Source organism: Metopolophium dirhodum, chromosome 8, assembly GCF_019925205.1.
Source record: "Metopolophium dirhodum isolate CAU chromosome 8, ASM1992520v1, whole genome shotgun sequence".
In the NCBI taxonomy this organism is placed as follows: Eukaryota; Metazoa; Arthropoda; class Insecta; order Hemiptera; family Aphididae; genus Metopolophium; species Metopolophium dirhodum.
In genome coordinates, this window is record NC_083567.1 from 33,987,379 (window position 1) to 33,999,074 (window position 11,696).

Genomic DNA, 11,696 nt, shown 5'->3' on the forward strand with positions numbered 1-11,696 from the left:
CCACAGTTTTGGGGCCTCAATAGAAAAACACGTTTGGCTATTAAAAAAAAAAAAAAAAAAATCACAGGAAGAAATCATCGTAATAAAATATATGTATAATATGTTTATAATATATACTACACACATAACTAACTCTCCACGCCTCGAGGCCGATACCAGACGTCGACGATCTGACGTTTATAATTGTTTTCCCTTCGGTATATACACCTCATTTTATTATTTAATAGTTCATTATTAAATATGATAGTTATTACAGTTTAGTTATAATAAAACGAGCGAGACAGAGAGAGACAGAGAGAGAGAGTGAGAGAGAGAGAGAAAGAGAGTGAACAGGGAGGAGAAAAAAACACTACCCACGAACTCGGACCGGTTCCACTGTATACGTTTATGCGTTATTATTATTATTGTATTCTCGTATACGGCACGCTGGAGAATAACTTAAAATCGTCAGTTTGTGAACAAATAACAACAACTTACAGCAGCACAGAGTCCCATAAACGAAATACGAAGCGTCATAAACATACCTTTTACCGGGATATTAAAGGGTAATTGTTTGTTCGTTTTATTTATTTATTTTTTTTTATTCCTAATGCGAGTGTAGGTATAATAATAATATTATATGCTCATTACAGGAACGCGAGCCCCGAGGGTGGTACCTATATTATGTCCGTATCTAATACACAAAAAATCATTGCCCCGCGTGGAGGTTCGGTACACCACAATAATATTATGTAAAACACTCGTAATACCTACGATTGAACAACAGGTTAGTTCAATATATTATAATGTATAATATTATATATTATAACTTTTGATTTATCTATCGAGTACCAAGCGGACAGGATCGTCACCGATTTGGTTCCAGATTTGCCGTACATAATATTATGAAATAAATAATTAGCCCATTTGATTATTGTGTGAATTATATTACGAAACGAAAAGTACGATTCGATCGGTTATAATATATTTTTTAATACAAAATCTGTTCTACTACACTGTTTTTACTGTATCTACGCCAATACCGAATCTCAATGAGTTCATGTCACGAATTCGACAACGGTAATGGTTTGTAGAACATAAAATACGCATTTTACAAATGCATGATTATTATTGACATATTATATATTTTTGTTCTTATATAACTATTAAAAATGTCCACAATAACCATCTAATGGTGTAAATTGTATTTACATGTATTAGTAAGTACTATATATTATAATAATATATTGATTGATTTATCATTACGATATGTTGAACATAAATAAAAAATACAATAGAATAAAAGATTAATAAAATAAATCCGAACAACGTATATAATAGGTACGAACATAAATCGATACATACGATCACGGGGGATAATACTGGTCGTAAATATTAACAAAAACCTGTTTTTACTGGACGTACCTACATAATAATATTATATTATACATTTCAGTCATAAATATTATCGTATATATGCAATTAAATAGGTGGTTGACCCAATTTAACTTGGGAGCACATTTTGTTTTATTTGCGTTAGAAATACGAGTAAGCCTTGCTTGAAAGAATGACTAGGTAGGTTATTTACACTATTAAGTAGGTACATAATATTATTATTATTATTATGGTCTTAGATAAAATAACTAATAAACAATAATAATCATTAATTATAGACTTTGTTTTGTTTTGCTAAATGTACAGAACAAAACACAACAGATATATTTTCGATTGTATTTTAATTTCTACACGAACTATTTTGTAGTGTTTTTTGCATAAACTCACACAGTCATTTGATGAATCTGTCTGTATATTTATTTCCTTTCGTAAAATATTAAACAAAACAAATAGAATAACACGCAGTGAATTCATTCAGTTTATTGAAAAAAAAATCAACTGGTTTGAAATTTAATTTTAGATTAAATTTAGAAATATTAAATAAAAAAAAATTATAGGTAATTTATTAAAATCAATAATTATTTTTTTTTTGTAAACTAAAATGTTTTTTTTAAATATTTAAGAAAATAATTTTTAACATTTCTTCAAAGCATTTCAACGACTTTAAACATTTCAATTAAAAAAAAAAATTTAAATTGTCAGTATCTTTTAGTTCAAATTATTATTTTATTCTTAAAATAGAATCCAATAATTTTTAAGTTCGTTTTCCGCCTGTCCAATCAATTAATATTGGAAATTAATTTCCCTACGCAGACTATTCTGGCACTTTTGAGACAATATACTACCAAGTTATACTTTAAATTAAAATATTTATTTCCGTTCTTATATAAAGATTAGAATAGTTTTATCAATCATATATAAGAACCATAGTATAACAATTATACATACCTAATACATAATAATATTGTTTTGCGAACACACTCAATAATATAAACAATAAATATGTTACAAAAATGATAAACTCAAATAAAATCATATTATTAAATCATTATTTGCAAGTATTATCGCTTGTAAAAATAAAATCGCATAATTGTCTACATAGTTGACCTACTTATTTCGCAAATAAACATCAATTACATTTCTTTTTTTCTTTTGATATTTAACAAATCAATAATATCGTCGTGATAAGTTGAAGAAGAATGAGTAATTAATTATAACTCAAGTATTTGCACGCATAAATCAATGCGACGTATTTAAAGACACGTGTATAGTAATTAGTGAAAAAAATTGCATCTATAAATTAACGTCATTATAAGTATTTTAAGTATTTCAATGTTTTACTAAATACTAGTATTATGCATCGGTTGTTTTCGCGTTTTTCGAGGAAAACACAACAAGCTAATGTCATTAATTGAATGTAACAGCGGTCATTGCATATTATACACGGTTATTAAAGCATTACACGATTCGTCCAATTAGAAATTGAAAAATGTAAATTATTGAATACATCATTGCAAAGGTTAAGACACGCTGCAAACAATAATTATAATAATGCACGATAGAGCTAAAATATGTCGATAATTGGATAATAAGGGTAAGCTATGTGAGCGCGTTTAACTCGAGTGCTGGTAAATACAGATTTTTCTGTATTCTATCCACATCGGTCCCTAAACAGTATATATAATGCCACCGTAATTAATAACGAATATCATAAAATAGTCTGATGGGCCACACGACTCTATGTAATATATCAAAATTATGCGATTTTCGGTGCTCATATTATTGGCACACGGACCTCTGTCAATGATTCGCGTCATCAGGTGACGGATGTCGACGACGACGGACGGAGGGCGTTTCGTCGTGTCTTGTCCTCGGAATGGAACCAAACTGATAAGTGTTGTTCATTATTCATATGATAGGATTGCGTAAGTCTGTGGAGTGTATAGGTTCGCGGAAATTAAGAGAGTACAGAATTTGCCGATAACCGTTCTCGCAATATTATATTATTGCGATCGCAACAGCAGAGCGACACACAGTAACATAATATAATAATGTATAACTTACATTTAAAAAAAAAATATCCGATGCGTTAATATGATTTGAAAACTAGACCCGTTCAAATACCTATACATATTTTTCGATACAGGATTTGGGCAAATGTCGCGGATTTTCAAATGTAAAACAACGTAACGTCATACATATACAGACTGCGTATATTATATGAAATATTAAAATTCCTTCGAAATATTTTAATAAAACGTATGCCTCCCGGGCGATGCGTCTGTCAGTCATAAAATACGTCCGCCGTTACAGCGCATGACTCAAACGGAAGATTTCAGCCGCAAGACGAATAATCGAGTCGAAAATGCCTATAATATAACGCCACACAATATTATATATTTTATCCAAATTAAAATAATTTTTTCAAAGCGATCGCGTAACTATAAATTATAATAATATCATATTATGTCGTGTACGCGTATACACAACATGTCATACGCTCTTCGTGCCGCACGTACACCCCCCCCCCTCCCCCGCCGCCGCCGTCGTCGTCGTATAGAGTTTTTAATGCTCTCTTCTCTCGTACAAAGTGGATCACGTTCTGCGGCGGCGGCGGCGGCGGAGATACGTAATAATATATACGATAATAATTTAAAACGAACGGGTGACGGTGGCGGTGAATCTGAAATGTCGCCGGGTCAAAAGGTGCGCACGCGAGCGCCCACGCGCGCTTTCTCCCGCCGTCAACAGCGGCGCGTAAGTATATAAAACCAAGCGAGATAGGGCGACGGACGAGCGCGTAGGTATACATATTATTATTATTATTATTATTGTCATTATAATATTGTAATATTGTGCGTTTACCGTGTCACCGGGTCGTGAAACCAGAACGACGTCGGCGGGGACAAAAAAAAAAAAAAAAAGAAGAAAACCGAAAACGAGTTTGTCGCCAGCGATTTTCGTCATACCGCCGTGTGGCCTGGCACCGTAATAATTATATCGATAATATAATCACTGCATAGTTGTATAATATTTACTACGGTTGGGAAAAAATGAGCAATTTTTGTGAAACGCGACACTTGGGTTCGAGTTTGCGCATCCGCTCGTGGGCGCGCAGGTGTCGGTGATGCAGTACCGGTATCGGCGCGGTTCCGGTATCGGTGCGGTACCGGTACATCGGTGCAGCACCTCGCTCCGAAGACACATCCGACTGCGAGACGCGAACCCGTATGGTCCAACTTTCCAATATTGTATACGTCGGTTTCTTTTTCTTTTCTGTTCTGTGTTTGATGTCTGACGTCAAGTACCGTCCGCAGCGAGTGTCGGAACCAAAATATGAAAACCAGTAAAGCTCAATAAATTCAAGTCAAACAAGAATTCTAAGAGTGTTATTAATATTATCGTCCGTCCACCGCGCGCGTAACAATATTGTTATTGCGAAGTCCGCGGCGACGGCTTGACGCGTCACCGACGTCGAGCGGTAGCGTTGTACTTCAGTTCGCCGGTGACCGCCGCAACCCTGGCCGCAAAACGCAATTTGCACAAGTGAAATATTATGTCGTACGAACAGACGCGCAATGATAATATTGTAATAATTGTATAATGCAAGGATAACATCGTTTTACTGTATAACGCTCCCGCGGAAGCGGAATTCCGTACATGCACCGCGGAACCGCGCCGTAATAACAGTCTGTTGTCGTTGGTATACTGTACGTTATATTTTCGTACCGGCAACAGTATTTAATAACGAGATGCCACTGCACCGCCGCGTACGTTTACGCTGCCCCGACCGCAGTCGAAACGAACGATTAAATCGAAATGCCTCTTGCAGCGAGCTAGCAGCACCGGAGGAAGGACGACGCCGGAGGAAAAAAAAATGAACACGTTATACGCACCGGAGTCTGTGCCCGGTGACGTTAATGGATAAACTGTGCGCGAGTGTGTGTGTGTGTGTGTGTGTGTGTGAGGTGCGGTGTAGTCGTAGTGCAAAGGGTTTGCGCCGCGCACGTACTCGGAGGCGGTGTACGTACAATACTACAATAGTTGCGTGCAGCCGGTGTCGTAGGTATATATTATCATTATTATTATTATTCTGACGACGACGGACGACGCCGGCGCGATGCAGCAAACGTCAACCCTCGTCGAAACCGATACCAACAAGACAAACACCACGACGTATGTACGTACGTACCCATAACGTTGTGTGTGCACGCGTGTGTATACTGTTTGTGCGCGCGTGCGTGCGTGTGTGTATTTAATACGGCTTGTGTACATTATATACACGGTATATTATACCGTATATACAACATTATGTATACCGTATATATATAGGTATACGATACCGCAAACCAAATAGTCGCGCGCTCAGAGATATCACGCGGACGAAGCGTCATCTCCACACCATGGTGCACGATGTAGGGGAGGTATAAACCGATGTCATGCGGAAATACATCACCCGTCCGGTTTTAGCCCCCCCCCACACCCCATCCACAGTTTCTTAATCGTGTTTTAGTTTAAAACATTAATTATCAGTGTTTGATTATTTATCAGTATGCACAATTCTAGACCCCCCTCCCCCCCGAAGAAAAATAAACTCGCCCATATAATAGTCGCGCCCACGAACGCCTGAACGCTTTAGATGACCATTCGCGGTCGGTATATATATATTGACGATAATAATGTGTCGCGAACGGTGGATTTTCTTCCGACTCGGGCAGTGTGCCTTCGAATCCACACCTAAGTCAGTATCGAAAGGCGTACGACCGCCGTGCATAATAATATATTGTCGGATTATACATTTGCACACGATGATGACATGACGTCGCCTCGCGTACTGTATTCGTCTTCCGAGCACGAAATCCGACGATCGATCGGGCGACGCCGACTCCATACACCGATCGGGTCATGCCTGTGTTCACGCCGCACTGGAAAATGGCAATAGTGTGTTCGTCGAATCATATCTAAACGACTTTAGTTGGTCACCGCTCGATGGACACTGCAAAAAACATACATACGCTATATTATAGTCGTTATATTAAAGTTATATTAAAGTCGTTGCACTCGCGGACTCTAATCATATACGACGTCCAGGTATAATACAAATCGATGAGGACGAGTATAACGGATATCATTTCCCCCCTGGAAATCTTTCGATTCCGTTGATTTGACGAGACGCGCAGAGTGAATCAGACGCCCGCGAAGTTGACGTGCCGCTCTTCGGGGGGGGGGGGGGGGGGGGGGGTGTCGTCAGGACGAGCGACGACATTTCGTTTATTGCCCACGCGAGGTGGTTATCGCTAAACATAATATTAATTACCATAATATTACACTATCACAGATCTTCGATTTGTGGAAATATATTATATCGTACCTTACAATACGCGTATAAGGCACGTGTTTTCATAAAACAAACGCGTATAATATGTACATACGTATTATTTTGAAATAAATCGCGTTTAGGCGCACTCACTTTCAATCGCAATACTTGGTCGGTGAAATATGTGCATATATGCCCGTAATTAATTTATACTCGGCCGTGGCCAATGTTCATGGGTTGTATCATGTTATTTGCGACAGTACAGTATTTAAATAATTTATTTAACGTTCGTTTGGTCAAAAGGGCAAGTATTTGATCATTTTTTTTTTTTTTTCATACAGAATGTTGGCAATGCACATTTCTGATTTTTATCGTATAAGCAACCGCATCTTCAAGGACACTCTTTTCGCATTCAGACCGTCTGCTGGTTGTATTCCTTTTTTTTTTATCTTTTTTTTTTTTTTTTTTTGTATTATCTTCAAGTCTTATATTATAAAATAAAGTTCACGGTATAATTCACTGGACCATCTGTAAAGATAATCTCTGTTCAATACGTGGACAAAAAACATGCAATATTATATAGAAAATGATGTTCAAAAGGTACTTTCGCTCATCGTTCCGTTTTTGATAAATCGTATTGTATAACTTATTTTTCGAGATTCAGTTTGAGCATTGCTAACGGTACTTGCTTACTGCGATGTACAAAATCGGCATATTAGTGTGAAACGGATGTGGCCGTGCAGGTCATCATTGTGCTCGATATTTCGGCACGACGGCACCTATAATACCAGTGTTTAATTTTTTGTCTAATCCGTGAGTATTGAATAATAAACATAGGTACTACTTATTTATTTTCCATTTTATGTTGAAAGAAAAAAATCGATTATCTTATATACAAAAAAAAAAAAAAAATGGACTGCTTTTCAGAGTATTAAAAAACCTATTGTAATATCCAGATTTTTTTTGTTGTAGTCGCTTTGAAATATTTTTTGTGGAATTTATTCACAATAAAAGTACTATGCTGAATTAAATATTCATATGTGCATAATTCATTAAAAAAAATATATATATATTTAAGTGGGCAGTCATGAAATACTTAACTTGTTTCAGGTTAATTCTATTTCTGTTAAAAACTATAATAGGTTCTTAAAAGCTTTATATTGTTCAGGCACTTTTAATGTTATAAATGTTTTGAAACAAACAAGCCTATTGAAAAAATAATAAGAATAACAGGTAAATGTATTGTTTTATAAAGTATAAGAACTGACTGTACATTTTAAGTAAGAATTCGTGTTTACCGACTGAAATAATTATAGGTTTAAGCGCATTTTAAACTAAACTCATTATAGGTATTCATTGCATTAGAATTTTGTGGCTAACAATATAAATGCTTTGTAATTTGCATATTATACATTTTTAATTAGAAAAATTGACTCTCAGCTGCAGTGACTGCAATACTTTCAAAGTTGGACATCAATAAGAATATTTTACAGTTTTATTAAAAGATTTATTTAAAATAATACGTTGTGAAAATACTGATACGTAGTACTTTAAATATATTTTTGTTTATAAAAATATTAAATGAAAATAATATATCAAAACGTAGTTCACACAAATGAAAGTATTGACAGGTATAATATATTAGTCGTATGAATGTTTTAAACTCAAAACAAAAAGTTAAAATTATCAACAAAAACAAAAAAAAAATGTGTATGTTTTACTGCATACTTGCAAATATTTTTTTCGTGTAAAATATAAAACATTTCATTTAATTATTACTTTTTAACTCAACGTTTGATAAAACTTTGGTTTGATTGTTTGTAAACTTCTTCAGAAGAAAATGTTAGATTTTCTTAACTATAATCTTAGCAATCCATTGTGTTTGTTAGAATGTTTATTTTACGCAATGAACTCAAATTGTTGAAATATATTATTTATTCAAACAAAACTGATGTGTCCTCTGGAAGTATTGGTCCAATCGTTAGTAATCGACCAGTTTACTGCAGTACTAGTTCTTAATACATCTATTAACACACTAAATGCAATATTATCCAATATAATTTAATGAGATTAAGGCGAAACCGCTCACATTACGGTTCAAAACGAATGTATTTAATGATCAAAAATGTTATCAAACACTCAACAGCTATATAGACGATATTGTTGATAGATTTTACATTAGATAAATTTAACATACGAGTGTTTCGATAGCAGTTGTAATATGCGTACAGACATTTGATCAAAATATCGTTACCATAGATTAATGTTTAGGCCATTTCGGAATCTATCTCGTTATGACACGCTGTTTGATTAGGGTAGGTAATCAATTTGGTCACGAACCGTTTTCGATAGTTATTAAAAACAACACTCATCCGAGCAACCGCTTCTGGGGGGCGGATATAGAACTGAATTATTTTTAGGTTCACAAAAAAAATCGAATTAATATCGTTAATAACACTGAAAAAAAACCTATACGGTTAATTCATTTGTAATATTATTACTATGTGCGTGGAATAATAAGCATCGCTTGAAACTACATAGGTGCTATTATATAAATTCGCCCACGACCTTGGCACGTCTGTCCCCAGGAGCCTTACTTGTTATTATTGATACCAGACGTTTTAATTTGTTTTTATTTTTTTTTTTTTTTTACAGACTACTAAGCTTCCAAATAATCCACTCGACCACGATACAATATGAACGTACCATACTGAAGTCTCATACCATTAACTGCAGTTTGGGGATTTAGAAATCCCTTACCAGAGGACAACGAGTTTTTTTTTATGATTTGTTGTTTGTTTTTTATGCAGTGGTTGTTTTTCACAAAATGAACAAACGATATTTTATTTTATTCTATTTATTTTTTAAATCATGTATAATATACAAATCAGTTCAACTTGTTATAAAAATAAAATATTAATTATTCTTGAATAATATTATTGTACGCGTTATTGATACGTGTCGAAATCGAAAAATAACAACATTACATTTATTTATCTCTTCCCGTTAGACCTGTATTAGAATATTGTAGGTATGGACCCGTATTAGAATATTATGTGTGTTAATAAATGTATGCATAGGTATACACGGGTAATCGATAAAACGTATTATATTATAAATAAATATTTGTCTATGCTATTTGTTGGCATTGACAGAGACGTTTCAACTAATTTTCTGTTAAAACGATAAAAAAAATAAAACAATAAAATACAACTTTCCACATTACACCCAAACGAAATAAATAAATTGTATGTAAAAATAAAGTTCGAGTAATATTATGTATTAAAAAAATTATGCATTGCGGAGTTTGAATTTGTTACTTTTGTTTTTAAAGAGCTGAAGTAAAAATATTCATTTTAATGTACCTAATGACAACACAATATAGCGTGTTTAATTGTATATTATATTCAGTTTATAATTAAATGGATTCTCTAAGTGAACGCCCTCGTAGGTGACGAATCGATCATAATTATTTTTATCATTTAGGAAATAACCCTCAATTAGATTTGATTTTTTTCGAGGTTTATTTGATTTTGCAAGCAATTATTACAAGTAATTGGAAAATAAATTTGAATAAATGGGATTTTGGTTTTGTAGGTCTTCTTCAAAGAGATTTAGAAGAATTTTAAAACGTTCCAAAACTACGAAATATTTTATGCATACTTCAAATGAAATTCAAGCTGTACGTTTTTCTTCTTGTGTTCCGTTGAAGTTTATAAGACACATTTAACGTAAATGATTTTCTCCGCGGAAACAATAATTTAATTTACTTTGCCAAGAAAGCCTTTATGTTTTGAGAATGTGTTATTACGAAGAAATATTATAATTTTATACAGAGAATGTGATGTAAAACACAATGGTTGAAATATGATTATACTTACTCTTCACAAAATTATTCACGCAACAAACGAATGAATATTTTTCACCGATACACATGCAATTAAAACGTTAACCAAGTACAACAAAATAATTGTGATTGTCGGTTTTAGTTTTTATTATAAATGTTACTATAATATTATGACTATGTTCAAAATAGAAATGTTAATTTTTAATAAATTTTATACGTGATATAAAATATCATACTGCTTTTACTACAGGCAATGACCACTTTACATTAAGTATTTATTTATATAATATATTAGTATTTTAGTAGAATTATTAATTAGTCTTCTAAAATGTATGTTTTTGAATTTTACGAAATTAAATTAGATGGTTAATCTACAGGTTATTCACATATTTAAATTTGATGTTTTAATTTCGAAACAAAATGATTTTGATAAATAATAAAAATACTAATTCTCATACCTATTATTTCGAAAAAGTTCTCGTCTTTCTATTTCTTAATAATATTTTAGTATAACTTAAAATATCACAATTATGTGAAATGAGATGGAAATACAGAGCAATGGTATGTCTACAGGTACTGACCGTTGGAGAAGCAGGAAGAGTGGTGATGTCGGGGAAGCACCCTCTTAACAGTTGAACACACAAAATAATACAATAGGTTTTAATATAATTTAAATATGAAGTACGTCTATAGATGTAACAAGCGTTTGCATAATATTAAATTTTTTAATTAAATATTGCTATTTGTTATTGAGATATTGTATCAAGTAACAACCTGATAAAATTATAATACTATTAGTGCTAATCGTCAATACTGATGGAACCTGAAATTTTTTTTTTATAAAACTTTATAACCGGTCGGCTTGGAATTACTAATTTTTAAAAATTAATTTTATTTACGTACCTGAACCGTTGGTCAAGTATTTTAAAGGAATTGTTTTTTTTTACTAAGCGAAATTCCAAGCTGACTCACTAGAAATAAAAATCTGCTATGGTTTTGTCTTTACAAGTCACAAACGGTCATTTTTACTATATTTTTGTATACCTTCAAACGACCCCATCCATGTTTACAGCGAAAGACAATATTTAGGAGTATATATATTTTGTTACCAGCGAAATGTTGATTCAGGAACAGGAAAAGTATAACATTTGAATAATG

At 33.3% G+C, this 11,696-nt stretch overlaps 1 long non-coding RNA gene across 1 annotated transcript; it reads left to right on the forward strand.

Annotated features, from left to right (window-relative positions):
- The first annotated feature begins 211 nt into the window (after nucleotides 1-211).
- Nucleotides 212-9,526, forward strand: LOC132950019 (uncharacterized). The gene is made up of 3 exons (XR_009665178.1): nucleotides 212-545; nucleotides 633-766; nucleotides 9,347-9,526. It is a non-coding gene; the product is annotated as an uncharacterized LOC132950019 (long non-coding RNA).
- Nucleotides 9,527-11,696: the final 2,170 nt, after the last annotated feature.